Source organism: Artibeus jamaicensis, unplaced genomic scaffold (genome assembly GCF_021234435.1).
Source record: "Artibeus jamaicensis isolate MK-2021 breed Jamaican fruit bat unplaced genomic scaffold, CSHL_Jam_final contig_415, whole genome shotgun sequence".
Lineage (NCBI taxonomy): Eukaryota > Metazoa > Chordata > Mammalia > Chiroptera > Phyllostomidae > Artibeus > Artibeus jamaicensis.
Genome location: NW_026521823.1, coordinates 19,637,865 through 19,664,842, shown reverse-complemented (window position 1 = coordinate 19,664,842; position 26,978 = coordinate 19,637,865). Strand labels below are relative to the sequence as shown.

The 26,978-nt window shown below is 38.6% G+C and overlaps 1 protein-coding gene across 5 annotated transcripts in view; it reads left to right on the top strand.

The window, feature by feature from the left end:
- The window catches only part of KLF12 (KLF transcription factor 12), a 421,617-nt gene that overhangs the window by 25,836 nt on the left and 368,803 nt on the right, over window positions 1-26,978 (top strand). The window contains exon 2 of one of the 5 annotated variants that reach the window (XM_053665633.1): window positions 14,753-14,834. The exons of the other annotated variants lie outside the window; for them this stretch is intronic. The gene's annotated coding sequence lies outside the window, so the exon portion shown is untranslated. The remainder of the gene's footprint in view (window positions 1-14,752; window positions 14,835-26,978) is intronic. 5 annotated transcript variants of the gene reach the window in all.

Here is a 26,978-nt window from a genome sequence, read left to right as displayed (position 1 = left end):
ATTGTAGGAATTGTTTCAGTGTTCTAGATATTAACCCTCTATCAGATATGATTTGCAAATGTTTTTCTTCCGTTTTGTGGATTGCTTTTCTGCTCTGTTGATAATATCTCTTGCTACACAAAAGCTTTTAATTTTGCTTTAGTCCACTTTATCTATTTTTGTTATTGTTGTTGCTTGTGTTTTTCATATCATAGCCAATAAATCATTGCCAAACCCATTATCATGGAGCTTTTTGCCTTTGTTTTAAGCTTATATTTTGATGTCTTCATTACATTTTTGATAGCTTTGCTTGTAAGCTATGTATTCTTTGGTATACAGAAAGAACTCCACGACTCTGTAAAGTTATTCCTTCTTTTTTTTATTGAATGCCTTTAAAATGAAATTTACCCTAGGCCGATATTAATATTGTCATGACTATTTTTCTTTCTGAGAAAGAGTTTGTACCTGATATCACTATACCAGTTCAATTATTCTGTATTCACTTTCCCTTTTAAATTTGCTTTTAATATACATAGTGATTTTTTAGTATCTAGATTTTTCTTTTAACTCATTACCTCTGCTTTTTTAGTAGCCACGTTTTACGTAACAACGGTGCCATGTTTCCCAGTTACAATATTTTAGTCCTTTCCTCTGCATACTTTTCCTTACTTTTGTTAATTTTATCAAAATGATACTTATTTCTGTCTACTTCCTATGGGACCTCTGCCAATTCGGAAGATCCACTGTGCTGTGCCACACGACTCATGGTCAGGACTCCTTCCTCAGCTTCATGTTCATAGCCACTATCAGCGTGTGTAGTGCAGATGCCTGCGATGCACGGGGCCCTTCATGCCCTTGGTCGGACAGAGCCTGCTCTAGTAAGAATAGGAAACATAGATATTGTTGCCGTACCTTACTGTAAGGTTACTGCAATGTTTCTACACTTTCTCCTTTGTGAGTTTTCATTATGTGGGTGCCCTGGCATGGTGGGGTACGAGGGATGGTTGATTTTCTAAGAAGATGAGTCTGTGGATACAGTGTACTTTTAGCACTATTTGGTAATTTGCTAGAGGTTTCTATATTAATACTAGTTCATTGGTCTCTTTAGTTAATACTGCAAACCTTGGACAGAAAAGTTACTTTAGCCCTAATTACAGTTGAAAGAAATTTTGAAATTGTTATTCCAGTTTCTAACCCTAATTTAAAAATCAGAGATTTAAAAATCTTTGATCTCCATCTGGGTAAAATATTTTCCGAAAAGTCTTTTTAAAAGTTACAAAATCTTAAACTGGGAACAATCACAGTGTCACAGTCATGCGAATAAACTCATTCCCATTGAGTATTTGTAACGTGCGTGGGGTTATGTTTGGATCCTGCCTTAGCCTGCGTGGGCTGCCATACCAAACACCACAGCCTGGGTGACTGAAAGAACAGAAACGTATTTACTTGCAGTTCTGGGGACTAGAAGTCCCAGAGCAGCGTCCATCAGGGTAGGTTCCTAGTGAGGTCTTTCTTCCTGGCTTGCAGATGGCTACTTTCTTGCTGTGTCTTCACTTGGCAGAGAGGGGGAGCAGGAGGAAGAGGTAGGGGGAGAGGCCAAGGGGACATGCATGTGACTTCATTTAACCTGTATTTACCACTGAGGCCCAGTCCCTCAGTATAGTCACATTGGGTGTTAAGTCTTCAATATATATGTTGGGTGCATGCAAACATTAGTCCGTAAAAGATCTGAAGTCTAGCTTCTTGAGAAGTAAGGCTTTAACTCTTGGTTAAGTTTTCTGTAAGAGTGTGTTCTTAATAGTTTGACTTTCTACCACTCAAGTTAAATGACACATGCCACAAAACAGTCATGGCCATGTAATAAAAAATTTGAGAGATCGAAACCTCATCCAAAGAGTCTTTCGAAATTACTGTATGAACAAAAAAAGTTGGTTTGTGAGCAAGGGCATCTAACTTTGGGCTTTTTGTCCCCTAAGGGTAAAGAAATAATAACCTCTGAAGTTTTGTCGTTGGATACTGTGTAGAGGAATTCTCAAGGTTCTGGCTGTGTCTCAGTGATTGCTTTTTAAATGGGATGGTAGCAGAGAAGAGAAGGAAATAAAGGGTTTACTTTGTGGTTTTCTTCTGGGGATTTATCTAGAGGAAAAATGCATTTTGTCTGGAGATAAGGTGAGAAAAATGAACACATGTTTTGGATGCACAGTGTAGTAGGTTCAGTAGTGGCTCTCAAAAAGATGTGTCCATCTCTAACTCCCGAGAACAGGTAAATACCTCCTTATTGGGAAAGGGGTCTTTGCAGTTGTAACTCAGGATCTTGAGGTCATCCCGGACTGCCTCGGTGGGCCTTAGATCCAACCACAAGTGTCTTTATAAGGGTCAGAGGAGTAGGAGACCACATGAAGATAGAGGGAGAGAGTGGAGTCTTGTGGCTGCGAGCCCAGGAACGCCATGCCAGCAGCCACTGGAGGCTGGAAGAGACAAGGATGGATTCTCTCCTAGGGCCTGTGGAGAGGGTGTGGCCCTGCCATCACCTTGACTTTGGACTTCTGGCTTTCAGAGTGGTGAGAGAGTTATTTCTGTTGTTAGCCACCACACTGTAGTAATTGGTTAGGTCAGCCACGAGAAACCAGCCTCCTTCACAATCGGGAAGGCATTCTGCTAAATGCTAGGGTTGCAGAGTTGAGCAAGACAAGGTTTGAGTCCAGGAACTCAATTTTTTAAAGGATTTTATTTACTTATTTTTAGAGAGAGAGAGGGGAAGGGAAGGAGAAAGAGAGGGAGAGAAACATCAACTCTTGCATGTCCCCCACTAGGGATTTGGCCTGCAGTCTAGGCATGCAACTGGGAATCAAACCAGAAACCTTTTGGTTCACAGAATGGCACCAAATCCATTGAGCCACACCAGCCAGGGAAGGAATTGAATTTGCTTTTGAAAAATTTTTAAAAATTAAAATGTTACAATAAGTTGTGTAATAAAAGTTTGCGCAGAGTATTCTGACAGTGTCAAAGAGTGCAACTACTTTGTTAATTTGGAGGATGGGTCGAGGAAGAAACTTTGGACCTGAGCTGAACGAGGAGTAAGGGTTTGCTGGGAGAACAGCCTGGAGGAGTTAGCGGGAGGGGAAGTGTGTATGGAATAGCACGTCCTAGCCCTTTAACGCCCCCACCTGTGAGGTGCACACTCCATCTCAAATCCCAGTTCAAGTACAAGCCTAGGGCAGTTTCCTGAAGCCACATTGTCATCCTGAGGCCGCGTGTTTGAGACTCGAATGGTCTGTCTCTGTGGTAATTATAAAGGGTGGTTAAGAAAATTATCCCTCTCCACGCGTCATTACTTGGACTTCTGGCTCATACCCTTTGTCAGCATGGAGGGCAGTGTGAAGTCCGCGGCCTGCACAGGAGGCCACAGTTACAAAGACCTCTTATGCTCTGATGGGGGCGGTCAACAAACTTGCATAAAGGTTTTAAAGGTCTGAAATTTTAGGCTTTGCTGCTCCAAGGTGTCTGAGGGTATATGCGTATGTGTGTGCACGTGTAGATATGCATACATATATTTACAACCCTTTAAAGTATGTGTGTTTTACAACCTTTAAAATTGTAAAAGCTACCCTGGATGGTGTGGCTCAGTGGATTGAGCGCAGGCCTGAGAACCAAAGGGTGGCTGGTTCATTCCCAGTCAGGGCACATGCCTGGGTTGCAGGCCAGTTCCCAGCAGGGGACACATGAGAGGCAACCACACATTGATATTTCTCTCCCTCTCTTTCTCCCCCCTTCCCGTTTCTCTAAAAATAAACAAGTAAGTAAGTAAATAAATAAATTCAAAAAATGTAAACGCTGTTCTTGCAGAGCAGGCCTTATTAAGCAGGCCGTAGGCTCTACAGTCTGCTGACCCCTGTTCACGATATGATAATATATTCAATTTGGCATCCCTTTTTCTTTTGAAAGGAGAGTTAAATATTTTGGCTATAAAAACAAATATTAAATATGAGTAACTTAAAATCTGAGCCAAGTTATGATTGATTGATGGAAATTTATAGCTTTCTAAACTTAAACAGATATTAAACAAATTTACAGATGACCAGAAAAATGCTTAACTTTTATTAACATATTATTTTTTTTAATAAATGGAACTTTAAAAATCATTTATTTTAAAAATCTGAAAAGAAAGAGGAAGCATGCCATTCTGACTATTTTTCTAATAGAATACTGCACTTCAGAAGACTATATTTCTAGTTTAGTAACTAATAACACTTTTTTTTAATCCTCCCCAAATGATTTTAGGGGGCAGGGTGTTGAGGGGGGAGAGAGGGGGACAGACGGGGACAGAGGGGCATAGAAGGAGGGAGGAGGGGGGCAGAGAGAGAGACATTGACATTGATGTGATAGAGGAACATGCTTGGTTGCCTTTTGAACACACCCCAACCAGGGATGGAACCTACAACCTTTTGGTGGGTGGGATGAGGCTCCATCCAACTGAGCTGCCCGGCCAGGGCACTGATAACAAGGACCATTCAGTTTCATTGGCACAGATGTTTCCCTATGCAAAATGTATTGTACTTTTAAACACACTGCAAAAAAAATTGTGTTCTTTAGGGTGAATGATTAATTGGACATTTCATATCATCACTTGGAAGAGCTTTGTTATTAGATCATCTTTTCTTTTTCCAGTCATAGCTCCTGAAATGTCTCAAAGTGATTGTCACTTAAGAAATTTTCAGCAAATTGTTTTAGGATTATTTTCAGTTCTCTTAAGGTAAGCTAGTATAGTTATCTCAAAGATGACTTATTTTTAGTTACTATAGAACAGTGACAAAGTAGGTATTATTAAAAACTTGACACTGCACTTAAAATGAAAATAATATGAAGGATATTTCAAAGTGTGTCTTACAACTCAAATTTTCTTTCATACTATAGTACAGTTTCAATGTGTTTCTTTTTTCCCATGGAGTACATAGAGTTCAAATGAATCAGTAGCATTTGCTAAGTTAAACTGTATTTTATTAGATTATATTGAATACAAATTAAATTTCAGAAGTAAATCTCAGCTCCAGCATGAGAATGCTCACTAGACTGCTATGCTTTGTGTAGTACTTGTATCCCATTTCTAGACCACAAGTGCCTGAATCTTTACCCTCAGACGTAAGCCATATCTCTCACTTCACTAACCTCCTTTCAAAGGAAAATCCCAAGTCATTTTTGTTGGAAACTAACTGCGATATGGTTGGTGAAATATGGCAAAAGAATCAGAATCCTGTTCCTTCCGGGGCCTGTTTAGTTATTGAACTGCACTGCATACCCCTAACCTGGGAATAACATCTTTTGCGTTTGTTGAGAGGATTACAGAAGCGGTGCGGAAAGCATCATCACTTTGTCTGGCTAACAGATAGGAGCAGGTATTATCAGACGTTGCTCCTGCTTTCCAATGTAGAGGAAAAGACAGAATGCATTGGATAACTTCTCAAGTGAAGCTGTGATAAGAACCGTAATCCTCATAGTAGAGGGAAAGTTATGGTGATTCCTCCTAGAGGCTCTAAGACTGCTCTGCAGAGGGATGGCCTGTGAGCTGCGCATTGTTGGGTGGGTTGCTTTTGAATGGGTGGAGGGAGAGGAAAGGGCTGTCGGGCACAGGAAGCAGCTTGAGCTCAGGGTGAGGCAGGAAGTTCTGGGTGTGGATAGGGCTGAGGTCCACTGTGGCTGGGTTAGCCCACGAAAGTGCTTTTTTGGGGAAATATACAGTGCTTTCCTAGATTTAAGCCAACGAAGAAACATGAAGAGTTGCACTGAAAAAGTTCTATATTATCAGTGTCTTTTGAAACATCTGAGGTCTCAGAACCATTGGTTGAAGCTTACCACCTTTCCTTAGTCTCACTGTATTTTAATTGCTATATTTTAGACATTTTAATATAGTTTAGTTCCAGTCTTCCATTAATTTTTAAAAGTGTCTTAGCTATTATTATTGCCACTTTATTCTTTTATATGACATTTATAATTAATTTCTCTAGAAATATATGTATTTACAGTTAATTCAAACCTTACTTTATATTGTTTTTCAGTAAAATGTAGTAATTTTTATGTCGAGTTCTATAGATATTTCACATTGTGTACTTGCTTTTGTGAATGTCCCCCTTGACCATTTATGTATTCTAATTAGTCAATGCTGGTATGTTTTTGTAGGAGGTCTCCATTGGCTTGGATTGATATTTTTATGTTAAAGAAGTATCATTTCTTCCCCCTCCCCCACTAAGAATTATGGTTAAAAACAGAGTCTGAATTTTATCAAAGCTTTTGAGCATCTTATGATCTTCCTCTTTGACATATTGATGCTTTATTATCGAAATTACTTTTCAATAATAAATTAGTAAGTTTTCTGTTTTATTTTCTTTGAAAAGTTTTTTCAAAATAAGTTACTTGTTTTTTAAATGTTGAGAACCTTTGTATCTATCTTTTTAAAAAAATAATTCTTTGTCTTCCACTACATCACACCCCACACAGTCTGCTTTGTGGTGCTGATCCGGTCTGATTTCTTGCTTCTTTTAAGTCAGTATTGATTGATATTTATGGTTACTTCCAAAATAATTTTGTGACTATTTTCAAGTTTAGTAGCATACATTTAAACAATATATTTTTAAATTGTCTATTTGGTGATAGAGCAGTTCTTAATTTCATGATTTTTGTACTTTATATCTTTAAAAATAGGCTAGTTTAATCTATGAGTCTGTCTCTGTTTTGCTTGCTAGTTCGTTTTGTTCATGAGCTGCCATGGCTGGTTGGGGGAGGTTGGGGGAGGTAGAGGGAGAAAAGGGGAGATGGGGGGTATGAGGAGGGGTAAGGGTGATGCAGTGAGGCTTGACTTGGGGCGGTAAGCACACAGAACAATATACAGATGATGTGTTGTGCAATTGTGGACTTGAAACCTGTATAATTTTCTTAGCCAGTGTCACCCCAATCAATTCAATAAAAAGGAAAAAATAGTGTATGACTTATTAAAAATGTTCAAATTTAGTACTTTCTTCTCTTACATATTCTAATGGTTATTTCAAAGTGATTGGATTTTACATTTTGCTGCTCATTTTTAGTTAGAATCTGACCCATAAATGCTGCATTTTAGAATTTATTGAAATTTTTTTGTCATGCAGTATGAGTCCTTTAGGTAAAATTTTCATGTATATTTAAAAACAGTGTATTACCTCTCGGTATAAAATTCAATGTGAATGTGTTAACTTTTCGTCACTTGCTCTTGAAGGAGTTCTCCATGGCTTCCTGAAGAAAGGTAACATGTAAATGAACATTTAGAGTTTGCCAAGCAGTTTTGAGTAGTTGGAGTCGGTTGGAATTCAGTGGCTGTCTGATTTCCTATTAGTGTTGAAAAGTTGAGCTTGAAGAGGTTCTAACAACGCCAGAATGACCTGGACCCGGAGCAATTAGTTTTGCTATTGCAGAGAACATAAGCACGTATTCATTCAAGGAGATGAGAGACACACTTGAAAATAATTTAGAAAGAGCCCTTTTATGATCTCTATTGAGTGTTAAGTGTCTGTAATACATTTAGTTTCTTAGATGAATAATGCTGCAAGTGAGGAAGTAGAGCATTGAAAAAAATGTGCCCGAATTGTATATTGAAGATTAAGATAGCAGTTTTTATGGAATGAAAACTAAAGGACCACATGTGTATAAGGCTGAACTCTGCTACCGAGACACATTGTCTAATGAAACCTGTGACTAAATATTTTTTGTCTTCACACTTGCTTATTTCTTCTGAAACTTCGTAGGGTGCAGTTGTTGTGACCATTGTCGACTCTAAAATCTAAAGGCCCTGCATTTCACTTCCCCTTGCCTCTCATCAGGTCATTCTGGGACCAAGTTCAGGAGCACCACCCTGGAGTGCAGGGCAGGTCTCAACGGGTTTTGCTGGGCTTTTCCTGACTTCTCGTTTCTAATATTTGTCTGGTTTATTTCTCTAAGATGCTTTTTTATTCTTCAAAGTGATACATATACCTCACACTTTCATGAGTAGAACATAAAATGATTTAAAAAGTGATGACTTAACATTCCTGTTTACTCTTATTTCTGTGGAGTTAGAATCATCTTTAAATTCAGCTTGTTTGTTTTATTTTACCTTAGCGATTACCATGCTGACAAATTTTGATTGGAAAGGTTGGAGAAGAATTACATAGCAACTCTGTCCAGAATATTTTGCTCTTAGAAATTGAATCCTGAATACACGTGTGTCCCATAGAAGCAACTTTATGCTTTTCTTCTTTGAGCTGTTTGAATCAGAACTAAATCTGTTACCAAGACTACCCTATGATAATACAGAGGAAGAATTAAATAAGTCTTTCTTGAATTGTTTGTCTTGGCTGTATTATATACAGTGGGGCAAAAGTAAGTTTACATTTGTCAGTATGTGAAATGCAGTTTATTTTTGTATTGTTATCTATTATTACTGTATTATTTTCCATGCAAACAATGGTAAACCAACTTTTGCTCCACCCTGTATGGTCCATAGGGAAACAGCTTTGAGTTGCTAAAATACCTTAGTGTCTTTAGAGGTAGAGAAAAATAATTAACAATGTATACTTGTGTTAAAGCAGATGTCTAATAATGGTTTATTTAGCATAATGCATTCACCTATTTTCTAGGAAGTCATATTTTTTTGGATAAGATTTATTATCTTGATAACTGAATAAAACATTCAGAATTCCTGTGAGCACTTTTGTAAGTATGCAATGATTTCATGTGTAGAAAATGTCACTGTTGTTAATCAATAGCATGTGCATTTTGAAAAATATTGAAGATTTAAAAATTGCAAAAAAATTTGTTTTGAAATCTAGTGTTGAGTAAAAGAAATGGGAATTCAATTAGAAAGTATGCTAATGTAGTATCACTTTTGTTGTGTTAGAAACCATTAACTTTTTGTAGTGAAGTATATTATGATTTCACCAATATTTAAAATAATAAATAAACTTTTCAGATAATGAAATGAAAATTTTGTGTTAAATATTTGAACTCAACATCAGTATCTAAGATGTCCAGTTAAAAAATTGATAAAGGTGGCTGTTGAAATCACCTGTATTTATCAAAACAATCTCAGATATCAGTTCAGATAGTTACTCGTTTCCAGCTCTGCAAGCATTTTCTATCTACAAGGGAAACACACGAAGCCTTTAACAGCGAGCAAGCAAAAAATACCATCATGAAATATAATCGACTGTGAGTGCCTTGAGGACAGGGACAATATTTTATAAATAGCCTTGAATTCCCAATGACTGTGGTCCAAACTCTATAGAATAAGGGCTCAACAGGTATGTGAAATTCAGCTGTACTTTTTCAGGCTGACAAGAAATTGCTGTCTCATAAGTACATTAATTTTATCCTACAGTAAGATGTGATGCCGAGAGCATCAGTGTCTCGGCTTGAATCCCTCTCTCCCCCTCCCTCCCTTTGTCTCCCTCTTTTTTATTCCTGGGCACATTGTGTCCTGACTTCTCCCTCTCCCGTTCCAGAGCCTTCTTCCTCTTTCACAGTTGGAGGTAACCAGGCACAATGTACATTACTTTTTATCCTTTTATTTTCAGGGCTTGAGTATTAGTTGAACAAGCCCTTCATACTTTTATGAAAAAGGTTCTTTCGGAAGCTTTCTTTCTGTGAACATGTTCTGGTTGGAAGCCAAGTAACGCTTCCCTTCCACCTGTGTATTTGGTGAGAGAGGCCAGGAATTCAGTCTGTGCATCCTATTCCATATGTATTTACGAATTTACTCTCTTACCAAAGACCCTTCCCCTCCTTTCTCTACCTTTCCTTCCCCTGCCTCATCTTCTCAGTAAACTTTTTGTGTTATGCATAAACCTACAGTGATATCAAATTATTCCACTGTGTATTCTATGATGCTTCTAATTAGACCGATTCAAGTATGATAGTGGCATGATTTTATTGTTCTTAGCTTTGTTTCCTGTGCTTCACTTTATTAATCATATTGGTATTTTTTAAAATTTAAACAAATAGTGTACAATAAAGTTAGAAGTAGGGACAAAACCCAATTCTGTTTTGGGGATTACAAAACCCATATAATTGTATTTCTAGAAAACACTTGTATTTTCAGAATTCTGAAATGGCTCAGTAGGTCCCTGTTCGACAGTCCATCTCCTGACCTGTCTTAAATAGCTCATCTGAGATGTGTAATTGTGTCTCCAACTTGCTTTTAGAGGTTTATGGACACTGCCATCCAATAAACGTTGTGTTTATTTAGTGGAAGAACAGATCTCTTACCGACATGAGAACAGTCAGTGGCCCCCACTGTTCGTGGGCCTGGAGGGTGTACTCAGTTTAATGGTGACTCAACCCGCTGTGAACTGTGCCGCTTACTGTCCGAAAGAAAAGACAAATGCCCAACAGATAATTTCAGAAATTAATTAAATTAACAAAAGTGGGTAAAGTGTACAAAGGAAAGGGCCCCGATGCTCCTGTGGACTCTGCACAGGGCAGAAAGTTGCAAACGAACCTACTTCAGGGATGTTTACTAAACAGTTTAAAGTACGAGAGCCCCACTACTCCGTATTTTATCTCACAGCCACCATTGGTCGTCTGTTGCTTCCTAGAAAAAATGTAATGAATTTAGAAGTTGATGGATTTAGTTAGTAAAACTATATATGTTCATGAACGTATATACTAAACTAGGAAAATGGTTTCTTGACAGAAAATGATAGACGTCTGAAACTGGGTGCTAGCTATATTATATTTCCAGCCCTTGACACGGTGGTGCCAGGAACAGAAAGAAAGAGGTTGAGCAAAATGTAGGGGGAGCTGGAGACAAATAGAGTGAAAATCAAATGTGCCTTGATTAAGAAAGAAGGGTCCTGGGCATTCAAAACTTCCGGCATGTAGATTGGCTGAAACCATATGTGATTGAGTAGTATGTAGTTTGTAACGATTCAGAGGAGACACCAGTCACGACATGTCGGTACCATATCATCTTTATGGGTCTCAGTGTATGTGACTGCGCGGCAGTGCCAGGCTGTAACGTTGTGGTTGAACACACGCCGGATAACATAGATGAGTTTGATCACTCACTGAATATCTCTGCCCGCCCACGGAGGAATAATGATGCAGTGCTCAGAACTGTCTAGAAACAAAATGTACAAATCATTCAAGTAAAGTACAGTGTGTGCGACTAAGAAGACTCACAGCCCAGAAAACTCCTCCTCTGGGAAATTTTGTTACCTGTATATGCTTCTTTACTTTTGTATAGTGTGTGTGTGTATTTTAATAACAGGATAAAATACATTTTAGTGCCCAGGTTTGAATAGGTAATTAGTCCAGTGGGAAAAAATTGTTCTCATCTTTCTCATACGAACTTCATTTCTCAGGATCTGTGCCGGTGTCACATCTTAGCTAACTCCATCCACTTCCACCAAAACTTGAATCATTTGTCTCTAAATCCTGCTGTAAACTGTGATGCTATGATCAAGTATTGAATAGGTCTCATGTTGGGATGCTCAGTTATTTGTGTAATCACTGTACTTTATTTGATAGCATCATAATAGATGAAGGCTTTTGAAATTAGGCTGAAGTGAATTATGGCTCACTCATACATATTCATAGTGATTTTGAAGTTGTCTTTTGTTTCAGATCATTCCAAGGAAAAGTTAACATTTTCTTAATTTTAATTGTTTTTTTTTCTCAAAAATACTTGTGAAGTCAGATAAAAGTAAAGCATTCTAAATTAGCCAAATGCCTCTAATTGAATATGTGGACTTTGTTCTTTAAAATTCTCCATGGGGTATCCTTAAACAATGGAGGAGACTGACTGCTTGTCAGTGACCAGGCTTAGCTGGCATATCCCTGCAGTGCTAATTTACAGGGAGAGTCTTCTTTTTAAAAACAGTGGATTTTTATGGTCCTTTTTTCCATTGCCATGTATTCCCCTTCTGTCCTCTTCCACTTCCACCCGCCCCCTCTGCCCTGTAGTCACACAGATGTAGAAGATGTGGGACCTCTGAGCAGGCATCTTCTGTGGCACTGTTGACGGTGTCTCTTAGCACCTAGACTGCCGTCTTTGAAATCACAATGTTTTTAAATCAAATCATTGTTTTAACTTGACACTATGAAAAAAAAAAAGAGCCTCCCGTGACCAGCTATGAAAGGATAGCCTATTAATGAAAGGATATTTCTATTAGTAATCCTAAAAAAGTTGAAGTGAAATTTTTTTCTACAGCCAGAATGAAATTGTACAGTGTTCTAGAATTTTTTAATAAAATTTAAAAAATGATCATTAAAAACATTATTTATTTAGGAGTAATTTTAAATTTAGAGCATGTTGCATGAGTAGCACTGTTGTTCGCATTTCGCCCTGATTGTGTGCGCCCTCTTTCCCCTCAGGACTTGGTGTCCTGGGGTGAAGAAGGCGGACAGTCTTCACCCATGTGCAGCCATGGGACGAGGGGCCCAAACGGCCGCATGACAAGTGAGGAATTTTACAAAAGGGCAAGAATGTTACAGATGTCCATTGGAAGTGCTTCCCTAGTGCCCTGCACTGAGTATCTGCTTTGTTTTGCAAGATCCACTAAATGAATTAATTGGTATTTGTGGTGTGGGAAAACATACGCGGCCGTGCTAAAGGTGGTTACACGCTGAGAGTCACAGCATCTGATGTAAGACCAGCGCTTTGATTTGATGGTCTCATGTAGTCTTTCTCTCTTGATCGGAGGGTTCTAGCTTACGTTTCTGAGCAAAGTAAGATTTACACTGTGAGGGGCTTAAATACTTATGGGGATTGATACAGGACAAAAAGATTTCTTTAAAACCATTTATATAATGGTATTAGCAATCTAAGTTGAGTAGTAAAACACTAGTCATAAAAATAGCCCTTCCTAACCTTCAGAAGGCAAACACACGTTAATGTTATAAAACCAGGCCATATGCCAGAACATATGCCACTTTGGGGTTTTTGAAATATGGTTTTTCCATGTGGACTTGTTTACTTGTTTTCTTAAATACAGTACCTTTGAATTTTTTAATATAATTGCCTAATTGTAGTTTAGTGCTACATAAGTGACTAGCAAACTGTTTTCAAAAAAATGTTAAGTCTGTGATGAAGACTCTTTGCACAAAAATTTATTTAAAAAAAAAGGTTACCAAGGCCTCTGGTGCTTGGTTACCACTACAGTGGTGCTTTGCCGTGGCGTTGACTAACATCTGGGGAGTATACATTCAGTCTTGTGGCAAAACCCACAGCCATGTGCGAGGTTTGAGACAGCTGTTCATTATTCAGTAGATAGGATCTCTGAGGCATTAGGCCTAAAGAACCCTGGGAACTTGAAGGAGCTCTAGAAATCATCTGTGTTCTGTAGATAAATGTACAGTGACTTGCACTAGGTTGCAAAGCTTGAGTGCAATACTATCAGAGGCAAAGATAGGGGTTTATCTCTCAGGGCTCTGAGTCAAAAGTTATACCTAAGACCCTAGTGCTTCTGGATTTGGTGATAGTGGTAGTGGTAATAATAATAATAATAATAATAAAAATAGTTTTATAACACCAAGATTTCGTCATGGAATAAGCAAATACTGATGGTTAGCATTTACCTGGACCATTTTTAAGCACTTAATTAACATGGGCTCAGTGTCCTTTTATCAGTGTGTAATTTCAAGATTTTGAGCAGTGAATCCAGCATTAGCCTTGTATGATAAACTGAAAATATGAGTTGCCTTTAGTATGGTGGCTGAATTCCCCGGACCAGGATTCCTGGGATTTTATGAAGAGGTGAATGGAACAGAGGGAACTTTAGAGCAATGGCGTCTAAATACCATTTGGTACTATAGGCTGACTGTGGCCTGTCAAATTAGTTTAGCAGGTTGGTTGATTACATTTCTTAGTTTCTTCCCTTTTTTGGATTTATATGTATTATAAAGTGAAGAGAATAGAAAATTGAATTCTGAGTATTTGCATGTTGGGCCAATAGATGCACCTATCATTCAAAAGGAATATTTTTTAAAGTGTTTGTAGGAGCAGTTTGTGGAGCTGGGGCCTGTAGTGTGGGAAGACAGTGAGTTACTGCTTTAGATAAAAGTTGCTTTGCAATTGCACACATTTAAATCATAAAAGCACATGAATATATGTATAACATATTTATATTGTAAAGTCTACTGTGTGGTTAAATGTTGGTGAAAATACTTAAAACTTTAAAATGTGTTCAAAATGCAGAGAGGTAGTGTCTGAGTCTTGTCACACAGCAAATCTAGCAGCAGCTGCAACATTTGTACCTTTGGATCACGGTTTTGATGCCTTACAGGTTCCTGAGATTTAATCATGGTGTTTAGGAATTTGAAGCTGTTTAAACAGACTCTATCATTATGCTTAGAACTCATCCATGCTGTGATTTGTGCCTCAGTTTTCCTATTTTATTAAAGGAGATCAGGGTTGTTGAGTGAAGAAAAAATCAGAGCAGGCTTTGGTATTTGCGGACCCGGCAAAGATGGGTCCACGTTCTCAGGGTTAAAAGTTTATTTGCAGATGTTTGGAGAAAGGATACTCTCCTGTACTTTCTGAAAATGCCATGATTCCATGCAAACTCTCTAAGATGAGAGTGTAGCAAAAAAATCCTTATTTCACACGTCATGTAAAATTCTTGAATAACTACCAGTTTTGCCATCTTTGAACATGACTCTTGGAGACTTTCAGAGACAAAATTGTTCTGACCTTGGTATTTTATATTCATTTTTAACTGAATTCATATCAGCACAGTGTAAGCTAGGTATTTTTCTTTTCTTTTTTTTTAAGAGTTAGAAACAGAAGTGAAATAACTCAGCCAAGGAAAGAGATTTGGAATTTGAACCCAGAAATGCCTGACCTGATGTTTCTAGTAAGTCCAGATTTTTAACTCTTTTTGTTTCAACTTTCATGCAATGAATTCAGCTAAATGCTGCACAGAATGTGAGGGTTACTTACTGAACTAGGCCATGAATTACGTTCCAGCTTTTCGGAGCTCTCTGGGCAGGCTTTTATTCTAGTCTTCCCAGGAGGAGCCACAGGCTGAGGCCGTGACGTTCCAGCCCCTTCTCATTTCATGGTGATGTCCGTGATATGGAAGGGAATTGTCTCCCCTTCTCATAAGCAGGAACCATGTGTGTAAGCAAGAATAAAAGGAAAATGACATCGGTAGAGTTTTCTTGCTGTAGGTATAACCTACTTAGTTTCCTTGGAAACAGAAACATGATTTACAAATACTGATTTGAAAAAGCTCGAAGGAAATCCTAGGCCATTGTTTCCAAGAGTTTTTCTGAAGAGATCAAGTGAAGTCATTGAATCTTTAGTAACCTCATTTTATTTAGACTACCTCTTGCTTATTAGGAGATTCTGCGGTATCTGGAGTGAGGCTCATTATGATTGTAATACTCGGTGCTGCCTTGTTTTTCTGTGCTAGGAGAAAGGGGGACTTTTTTCCTTATGGCTCGGTGTAGTCTGGTCAGTCACATTTTGATGTTCTGAGCACTGTGTTGTGCTGGGTGCTAGTCAAAGGGGCAGTGGATGCGAAGGAAGATAAACAATTTAAGATAGACCTTGGAATTTAGTTAGGATTATTTTGTGGAACTTTCAGAGTTGTTGGAACCTGGTGCCTTTCAGTAACACTGATTCGGATAAAAGCATGCTGATTTTTATCACTAACAGGGAAGAAGAGGACCTCCAGAAAGAACCTCTGAGCACTAGTGAGCCAAGTAATATAAAAGCTAGAGGGACTGCTCAGTGTTCTCCGTCTAAAGAGAATGAGCCTCTTCAGAGTAGAGGAGCTAGCTCATGACATGGTGGAAGAAGGTAGGAATTTGGGTGGGAAAAACGCAGCTTTCCTCGGAGGAGTCCATGAAGGTGTAAGAGATACAGGGTATGTTTGTGTGCTACGGGGGAACCGTGCGTCCCTGATGGTATCACAGTACCATGCCGAACACAACCCGACACACCCGTGTAGTTCTGCAATCAGATATGAGGCTTGGCAGAGGTCACTCCTTACTGTAAGCAGTGTTCAAATTGGTACCTTCAAGTCACTGAGAATTGCTTAAGTCTTCAGGACATTCTACCGTAATACAATTTATAAACATGGTCTTTAAGAATTAGAGTAAAAAGTGTGGCCCTGGAAGTGTTCACTGTAACAAAAGTTCAGCCGTCTCGGAGGACTTATTCCTTGAGGACTGCAGATAATCGAGGTTTCACTGAATACAGTTTTCTTGTCATTACCCCCTGACATTTCTAGTCTGAAATCCCATGTGGGGTTTGCAGTCGCATCTCAGAAAAGACATGGTCCTGCAGAAAGAGGGAGGTGAGCTGGTGGTTATTCTACCTGGATATTTAAAAAGTGTGGTCTTTGTAGGCTGGGGGGTATATGATCAGAGTCTACAAAGTGTTCACTTTATTGACCAGTTCTTACAAATGGAAATCAGAACTGAGTTTTCTTCTGAAACCTGAAGGTACAAAACAACAGAAAGGAAATAACATTGCATAACATGAGTCGAATAATTATAGAACATATTACTTATGGGAGGTGTTTTATCCTGAAAATATGTAGCTTCAAACATGCATTCAAAATTAGCCAAGTCAACAGAACAGTAGATCTAAAAGCTTTTCTGCTTGTGGAAAAAATTTACCGGGTCCCTCCGAAATGCCAGGCACTGCGCTTTGTTGCAGGGATTTCTCACGTGGTCCTTTCCCCTGAGAAACACAGGGGATGGTGAGAGGGGACGACCCAGCTGACATAGAAAGGGAAGTGCAGAGTGCCACGGAAGCCTGTCACAGTCAGATCATTTCTTCTCCATGAAGGCCATGTGGATATGCTTAAAATTTTTTAAATTGATTTCAGAGAGAAGAAGGGGAGAAAGAGACACATACACACAGATAGAGACAGACATCGGTTTGTTACTCCACTTATGTTTGCATTCATTAATTGCTTCTCGTGTGTGCCCTGACTGGGGATTGAACCCAAACCTTGGTGTATTGGGATGGTGCTGTATAGCAAACTGAGCCACCTGGTCAGGGCTGTGTCTGCTTCGTGAGTCCAGAGCTATTGTTTTCTCGGTACCTGCAGAACATGTATCTTACAGTTATTAATAATCAAACCACTATCCTTGCTTTCTCATCTGCCAAGTGATTTTAGATAATTTGAATGAATAAGATTTTAAACTTTTTCAGCTGCATTTGCATATATTTGTGTGTAGGACAAGTATTTACGAGTATGGTATACATATATAAAAGATAGATGTGTTTACAATCCGTAAAACTACATATATCAGAATCTATAAAATATACTGATCTAAATTCTTGAATAAATATTTGTGTAATTTAAATATAGAATATCTCCTAGTTATTTTTTTTTTATTGTTTTCACAAGTACACCAGGTGAACTCTGAAATATTTGGGAAAACTGACCTGCCCGAAGGAAGGAATGGCTTTCGTTTTTTGTAATTAGTAACTTATGTTGAAATTGGAGCGGTTTAAGAGTGGATTGCTGTTTAAACCAAAATAATGCTCATTTGCATTGATTTGTGTTTCTCTTTATTTTACCTACCAAGGGAAATTGGCCTGAGGTGTATAATGTATTGATTATAGTCCTTCTAACTAAATTTAATTTAATCTAAGATCTAAATTTAATTTTTAAATTAAATTTTTGACTTTATTTTCTTTTTCGCATGTGATGATATATTTTGGAAAACTATAGAATTTGAATTGAGGAGCTGAAATATTCTTTAAAAATTAATTTAGCCCAATTTCTTCATGTTATTTATAAGCAAATGATAATGACTATATTATGGTCATTTATACTTTATTAAATTGTTCTTCATTAAGTGGAATTCCGGCTGTGCTCATATCTGTGACCTCTAAATTTTAATTTCTTCATCAAACATGTCGTGTTAGTGTGGACCTTGGTGTCAGCAGAGGCAACTAAAAAGGAACAACGGGGTCTCCATGGGGACAGGGAGACTTTTTAGATTTGCAGCTCTGCCAAGTCTATTGATTAATAAATGGGAAGTTCTTGTAAGAACTAAGAGACACAGGTATGGTTTCTTCATAGAGGTGGTTAAGGGAAAGAGGACTGACCTGTTTTTGATGAGGCAAGAACACGAGCATGGGAAAAGTGAGGAAAGTAACTGAATGTTTTGTGCTAATGAAGAAGCAGGAGACACTGTGTATAACCACAAAGCTGCCTTTCTTTCCCAAGTTTTGGGGGTACTGATCCCAGCCTGTCCATCAAAAGATGATTTAACCTCCTTAAGATGCCCGTGGTGACTGTTCTGTACCTCACTAGAGCAAGTGAAACAACCCAGCACTGTTAATACCACTGTCCGGTTTAATCTTCAGTAGGCACTTCACCTGGGCCTGTGGTAGGTTGTGGAGCACTACTTGGCATTCAGTGAGGGGAACTCTTTGAGTATGGCAGCGACATGGTGGGAATATTAATGTGAAAAGCTTAATCTGAGCAGCATTTGGAATGGATTTAATGAGGAGAAACTGGAGTCAAGAAGACTAGGTGGAAAGTGGAAACTGGTCTAGCCTAAAAGAAGGAAGTCTTAAGAACAAGAAATAGGTAAAATTAAGAGTATTTTATGAAAAGTAGTTTTTTTTCTCACCTGAGGACATGCTTATTGATTTTAGAGAAAGGAGGAGGGAGAGAAACATTGATGGGTTGCCTCTTGTACGTGCCCTAACCAGGGACCAAATCTACAACCTAGGCATGTGCCCTGACAGGGAATTGAACCTGTGACTTTTTGGTTTATGTATGAGACGACACTCCGACCAGCTGAGCCACACCAGCCAGGGCTGAATAGTATTCTGGCTCCTGAGAATATAAATGTGGAGAAACAGGGAGAGAGAAAGGATTCTGAAGTTTTAGTAAAGGGTGAGTGTGAGAATAGATGATGCTATTCACATAGAGACGTTGCAGGAGAGTTGATTCGGGGTTAGAATCTGAGCACAATATTGGTCATATAACACATATGAGTACCTCCTGTGAGTGGAATTATGGAGCTCAGGTAAGATCTTTGAGCTAGGATAAGTTTTGAGCATAATTCAATACCCTGTGGGGAAATATTGTCTACCTTTCCTCAAGCATTGCCATTTCAACACCTGCCTCAAAGATTGTATTCATGATTCAGTATTTATTAGCATTTTCAAAGTATGTCATCTGGCCAAGCTAAAGTGTGTTTGATTATGAATAAAGAAAATGAACTCAAACTGGTTTTAATAATGAAGGGAACCGAGGTCGCCTGATAATGGCGAGTCCAGAGGTGGGTGAGTCCTCAGGATTAGTTTGATTTAACATCTCAACATTCTCATCAAAGTCAGATCCAGTTTCTGTCTCTGTGTCAGTTTTAACGTCAGGCTGGCTCCTCCGCAAGTGAGCAGGAGTGGAAGCAGGGTATCTGGTTTTCACCTGCAGTGTGAGGAGTTGGTTTCTGGCAGCTCTCTCAGAAGACGAGGAAGCTTCTGTCTCAAGTGCCCCTGTGATGAAGACACCACAGTGAACCATGACCGTGGGATGTTTTCCCATTTATTTAAATCTCTTAAACTTTCTTTCAACAATGTTTTGTAGTTTTCAGACTGTAGGTTTTATATTTATCTTGTTAAGTTTATTCTTAAGTATTTTATTCTTTTTCATGCTATTATAAATAGAGTTGTTTTCTTTTTTATTGAGGTATAATTGACAGATAACATTAGTTTCAGACATGCACCGTAATTATTTGAAATTTGTATATATTGTGAAGTGGTCACCATAGTAAGTCTGGTTACCATATAGAGTTACAATTTTTTTTCTTGTGATGAGAACTTTTAAGATACTCTCTTCCCAACTTTCATATATGCAATACAGTACTGTTAACTATAGGTAGAAATGTTTTCATGATTTTATTTCTGGATTCATGCAAAGATGTAAAAACACAGTTGATTTTTGTATATTGGTCTTACATCCTACAACCTTGCTGAACTCATTTATATTAGTTCTAATTTTTACAATGAATTCCTTAGTAATCTCTATATTCAGGATCATGTCATCCGTGAATAGAGTTCATTTTAATTCTCCCTTTCCAATGTGAACAGGTCTTATTTCTTTTTCTTGCCTAATTGCCCTAGCTAGAACTTTTAGTACAATCCGTTCTTTACTTCTTCCTGATCTCAGTGGGGAAAGCTTCTAGTCTTAAACCATTATACATGATGTAATTTTTTTGGTAAATGTCCTTTATCATATTTAAAAAGTTCCCTTCTATGTGTAGTTTGTTGAATGTTTTCATTGTGAAAGTGATTTGGGTTTTGTCAAATGCTTTTACTGCAACTCTTGGTATAATTATATGGTTTTTGTTTTTTAGTCTATTGATATGGTGGATTACATTAATTGATTTCCAGATGTTAAACCACCCTTGTATACCTCAGACAGATCCCGCTTGGTTATGATATGTAATTTTAAGTGTTTTTCTAGTTTTGGCTTACTGGTATTTTGTTAAGGATTTTTTATATCTCTATTCCTAAGAGAAAACAGTCTACAGTTAGTTTTCTTGTGATGTTTTGGTTGCAAATAATTCATTTTTAAATGCCTAGAGGTTTAGATTAATTGGAATTTTCAACATGTTATCAGTGACTGAATACAGTGGCATGGGAATTAACAATCTATCGTCACATTTTGAAGGGTTTTTTTAAGGATTGGAAAGAGACCATAGTGACACCGATTTGTACAATGGGTGACAGAATCTACTGCATTCATGAACCTGGCGTGTTTTCTGCTCTCCACCTTCATGTGTGTATATGTGTTTGTAAAGCATTTCCTGACTCATTTACCCCATAATGTACCTGAAAAGTATTGACTGTATTATGGTATGAATAAAGTAAAGAGAATTATATGGAGATTAAGCCTGGATTTGTATCCAGGGTTTGATTACCTTTTTTGATGATTCGAACATGTGAATTTTTACAAATGATAATTGTGCTGTTCCAGATTTGGGTTTTGTCAAATGCTTTTACTGCAAGAGGTAGTAGAATAATTTGTTACACAGGTTTTTTATTTTTCCATAGTACAGTTTACAATATAGTCTAAAAAATTAAAGCCAGTTGTCTTTAACATTCCCTTATGGATGCACTTGAAGTTTGTATGTTTAATCATAATTACTTGTGAGTGATATGAACACTTGAGAGTGCTTTCTCATTTGTAATTTAATCTGGCCATCATCAAAGCCTTGTAAAAAATGGTGGAGTTAATATGAACTTACTTTGTTAGACAGACAAATTCAGTCATTGAGAGACCTCAAATCTATATGGTGGCACTGGGAAGATAGTTACCTAGATGTTCAGAATCCCAGCCATATGGTTCTTATAAGTCAAATTATGTCCATAAATGTATCCTCTGTTGACCATAGTTTGATTCCTGAATGGCCCTAGTCTTGTCTTTTTGTCCCGGAGTAGAAAGGAAGCAGCAGGCAACATGGTCACCAGCACAGTTACTTCTATGGTGGATTGAATGCATCTGAAAGAGGGTATTTACCCTTAGTGGAGTGTTCCAGTAAGTTTGCTGAGTAGTAGAATTGCTTGGCTGTTGGGCCTGAGCTCTCATGGAGTTTTTAGCCAACTCCTGCCCCTTAGCATCTCACAAAGTTGAGAGAGAAAGCAGGGCCATACTTTTGCCCCAGTCTGTAGGGTACCACTCCCTCCTGCAATTATTCATCCTTGCGAAATTTCTAAGAATCAGAGGATATCAGTAAAACGGTCCTGGATCGTGCCCTCATTAGTGTTCTCCTTGTTAAGAATGCACCTGGCCACAGTAACCAGCAGTCCCTTCCTTTCTGCTCATTAACTATTTGCGCATTTGGTGGGGGTTTGTTGATACCCCACTTCTGGCCTCCTCTGCACAATGCTCTGAGAAACTCCAATTAATTATCCATTAGGAACTTACTGTTTACAGAGATGCTCATTTGATGCTAACAACTGAAGAACTTACTATTTCTAATTTACAAATAAAAAAACCCCCTGAGGCTCAGGAACTTTAATGACATGACTGGAAGCTGGCACCCACTGGGGCCAGAAACCTGACTTCTAGCAGTTCATATAAACTCCTTGAGAACAGGGAGTACATTTTAATTACCGGTTTAGTCCCAGCACTTAGCACATATCCTGGCCCACAGTTGGAGCCCTGACATGTGTTCTGTGAATGTTGATTCCCTACTCCATCCATCCCTTGTGGCTGCCCCCCAACTCTGCGCTGGAAGATTCTAGACATAGGAAACCTGAGGCTTTCTTCCTAGGGCCTAGGGGCATCAGCTTCTTTGAGAGGTGAGAAAATCCTGCCAAGTTTTTTATTTTTGAAACCGTTCTGCTGTTTTTTTCCACGACCTGCATAACTTCTGACAGAGGACCTGTGTCAACGTTCACATCATATGCACTTGCCTGAGCTCCGTGCACTTTCAGTGGCAGGATTCAAGTAGCTGCTGCTTTGTGTCTGAACTTCGGTCCTCGGCCATGCTTCTTGCTCCTCATTGAACAAGTTGGATTGTCAGCGTTAACTGCAAATGAAATTGTTGCCGAACGGTGTCATAGTTCTTTAGCATCTTCAGTAGCCTGTAAGGGATATGTTCTAGATAGTATATATTTTGGAAGATACAAGGAAAGAGGTGTTTAAAGATTAATGTCTTTAAAACAAAAAATGCTGGCAGGTGGTCATCAGCCTGTCTCCATGCTTAAAAATAACACTGATTTTTTAAGCAAATAATCAATAAAAATTTGTTTTTAAAATGTAAACCACTTTTATATTTACATAAAATATTAATAGCAGTGTATTTTTATATCATTTTAATCCATAAAATAGAAACCAGGCTGAAAGTAAAAGTGACCCTAAAATCTGTCTCCTCAGTGAGGATAATCGTTGCTTAAATGATGGTTTTAGCAGGCACCAGCAGTCCCTACTCCCATACAGATACTTGGCTTTTTGCTGCAAAAATGAAAAATATTGCAGTATTTCTCATTATTTCATTGACATTTTGCACCAGATTTCCTGGAAGTCTGTGTTAAAAGGCAGAATCCCTTTAGTCAACCCCTGATGACTAAATCAGAGCTTTTGAAGTGGGGCCCAGGAATTGGCATTTTTACAAGCTCCCCACTGGCTGTGGTGGACTGTCAAGTTAGAAGCCCACTGGCTAGTAAATAGCAGCTAAGAATTAGAGTCACAACCATTTCAGAATTAGTGTTGCAACCATTTAAGGTTGCTTTGATATTTGTATGTGGAAATAAGGATGGTAATAACAGTGATCACTTCAAAGAGGTGTGAGGGAGGATTCAGGGAATTATGTGTAATCTAATTAGTGCAATGTCTAGTACCTAGCAAGTACTCAAGGGATGCAATTGGTTAGGGGGTTGGGGGACAGTCTCAGAAATGCTTGTCGTTACTACTGTCATTGCATCCAAATGATAGAGTAGTTGACAGGACTCATAATTCCTTGAAAACATCAATGTGTGAGTGTTAACAGAAAAATAACTTCTGAGAGTTATGAAATCAGTGCCAGACATTGCAAAACTATGGCCTGCAGCCTGGTTTTATAAATAAAGTTTTATTGGTACACAGCCACCCATTTGTATAAGTGTTGCCTGTGCCTGCTCAGGACTGTTTGGTCCACAAAGCTGAAAATATTTACTCCCTGGCTTTTGATAGGAACAGTTTTCTAACTCCTGCTCTATACCAATGTGAATTTTTGGTGAAAGCTTTATCCATATTAATTCATGGTACAGAGGTAGTCAGGTGTGCTGGTAATAAGAGAGTGCTGGTAAAAGTAGCCAGTTTTCTTGCTCTTGGCTGCAGTGTTCCTACCACACCTCCTGCTTTAAGAAGGACCAGCTCTTCACTGCGCCTTTCTACCACTGCCTTCTTGTTTTACCTTAAAATCAGTGACAGGGTTCTGTACCATCTTACTATCTGGGGAGCCAGCTGGGTGAATGCTTTGGAGACTCTCAGTAGTAACTCAAATAGTCACATGGGAAAGGGAAATAGTATATAGAGAACGTGTAGACAGACATAGTCATACACCTAGGTGGGCTTCCTTACTGCCAAACTTGAATTCACATTGAATCTAGGCTATCATTCATCTCCTGCTATCTTTAAATTAAGAACCAAAATCAAACCCAACTGATAGACCAGGAAAAACAAAATCGACATGAAGTTATAGAAGGATCTTGTGAACAAGAACACCATCTAATTCTCTAAACCTAAAACTATCTAATAGAGACGTGATTGATGAAATTTGTGGTTACGTGGCACAGTTAAGGTCGGTTCCTAGAACTTCCATCAACAAGTTTTGTACCATGCTCAAGTATATAAGCAACAATTACTTTATAACATTTTGGTATTTTCCAGCTTTTAACAGGAATATCTCATTCCGAAAATACTAGTTACATCCTTTTTCCATGAGGCTCTACCATTGCCATGGACTTTACTTGGGAAAGAACCTGTGGACTGTGGGTTTTATATTCAGTCCCTAACGTAATTTCCTATGTCCCTGGGGGCAAATGATGCACTATCCCCATTTTTGCACTTATAAATGAAAGCATGAGAGACATCTATTAGTTTTCATAAATATGTTTGGAGAGTTTTGAACAGTTAGATGGCTGTTCTGGGTTCATGCAGCTTTGCTTGTGGGTGCTTTTCTCTGTGCATTTCTTTTTTCTGAGGGGCCTTGCAGTTTTCTCAGCATGCCTGCCTGATTCCTCCTTCACTTGGTCCCCTGACTTCATTTGCCCCTTATCTTGCTGCTTTAACTGGCGATGTGTACCCCTTGGGTCCAGTGTTTATGCACTATAACTAGCACAACATGTAGCATTTTTCTTAAAAGAAAGCTTCCTGCCAAAAGATAATTAAAAATCTTTTTATGGGTTCTTTGATTAATATATTTATTAGCTTGCTGACTCTCCAATTAGGAAGAAACAAAATTCCTGTCTCGTGTTTTCTTGGACTCTCTGTGTTGTTGGCTCAGAGTATTTGATTGTTTGATGAAGTGATAAAGTTCCCCTGACATTTCCTACTCACTCTAAATTTGGAACACATGTACAGTATTCTTTTAGGCTTTGTTTCCTAAACCATCTATTTAAATACTGTCTTAAAGCTTAAGCGGAACACTGTTATTATGGCTAAGAATAATATGTGTAATGGAGCAGTAGATTAAAATTCATTACTATCCTCATAACCATGCCGAAACCTTTATTCCTACAAAACAATCAGTAAGTTCTAGTGATCATTAAGTTTTTTTTTTGCCAGTACTGCGGTAAATTTATAATGGTTACTTGTAGTGATTTGTAAGCGAAGTGGTGAGAAGCACTTGACCTTTAAATCCTAGGAGGCCTTTCTAAAACCTCCATACAGGGGCGGAGGCAGAGCCATCGGTACGGACAGTAGTCACAGAACAGAATAGTATCATCTAATGCATGGTTTTGATGCATCCGTAGTGCAGTGAGGAGCTTTTAGTGTAGATGTCTGTGAACTTGAGACTTCTGTGAACTTGAGAATGTTTGTAGCCCTTTTATAGGGAGTGGTTGACTTGACTCTCTTATTGCATTTTTCTTTTATTGTTTATCAGAAAACCTTTATATTTGTTTCATTACCCTAGATTTTTATTGGCTTAGGAGGCATAACATCACCAAGCGAATCGACTTTCAGTTAATTTTTATTAATGAACTTTACATACTTGTTCTGTGACATGGACATAGACGATTTTGTCATTTGAATTATTCTCTTACGCTTTACGATCCTGTGCTTATGTTCTTGCTTTCCCCCTAAAATTCCCATCTGCCACTTCCTCTCCACTCTGCTCCCTCCTCCAACGATTACAACTCGCAAAACCTCATCCTTAGTTCATATGCCATCTGTTCCAAGAAGCTGTCCTGCTTTCCAAAGTCAAAGCACATGAATTCTTTTTTTGCATTTTAATTTCTGTACTCTTGGAGACATTTTGCCTAGACTTCTGCATCACAGTTATTTCATTAGTTTTCGATGTCTGGTACTCTATATCAGGCCAAACCTTATGAAATTACCATTTTTCAATTACTTTTGAGCATTAAAACATAGTAAGTTCCTGTGGCTGAACCTAGTTCTTCGACATTGACTGCACAAATTTTTGAAAGTAAATTATGGTCTGAGTTACTTAAAACCCATTTGGAACTTGGATCTGTGTATGCCTCTATGCTAGAACACTTATAAAATTTTGTGCATGGCAGATGTATTCGGGAAATGTTTGTTGAAACAAAATCATTTGGACTGTTTATTCTTCTTCTTTTTTTTTGTTTATTCCCCCAAATGATGATCTAGAAATACCGCCTTTCTGTGAGCCTCTCCCTGGTCCAGCCGGCATGTTTGAGTTCACCGTGTGCACGTTGCTCAGCCCTTTGCAGTGTGTCAGAGACCTGCAGTCATCTCAGAGACACTGCTCCTCAGGTTTTAGCTCTGTACTGTATTGTGTTCACATGCCATTGCGTTGGCTGACGTCCGCAGTGTCCTGTCCTCAACAGCGCTGCTCAGCGCCTGTAGGCTCATGTCTATGACTTCTTTTTTTCAGAGCACAGAACCCAGGCATGTGCTCTGACTGGAATCCACCCAGCGACCTTTCCATTTGCAGGTCACACTCAATCCACTGAGCCACACCAGCCAGGGCTCCAGGCCATGGCTCCTTTAATAAAGTCATTCTATCTCAGATTTGGTCTTCCTCTTTTCCTGCTGCCTTCTCTTTTTTCCAGCGTTGCTGACTTTCCCAGAGAACGCTGTTTTCTCATGATGTGCCCGAAGCAGGGCCGTTTCAGCCTAGTGGTTTTGTCTACAGCCATGTTTCAGGCTTCACTTGCTCCAGGGCCCCCTTGTTTCCTTGTCTGGTGGGCTGGAGCTCTCCTCCAGCACCGTATTTCAAATGAATCAGGTTTTTTTTCTATTCCATATTGCCTTTGTTGAAACAGTTCTTTTTCACCTACAGTTGTCTTATTGGGCTTTACTTAATGCCAAAGTAATAACATA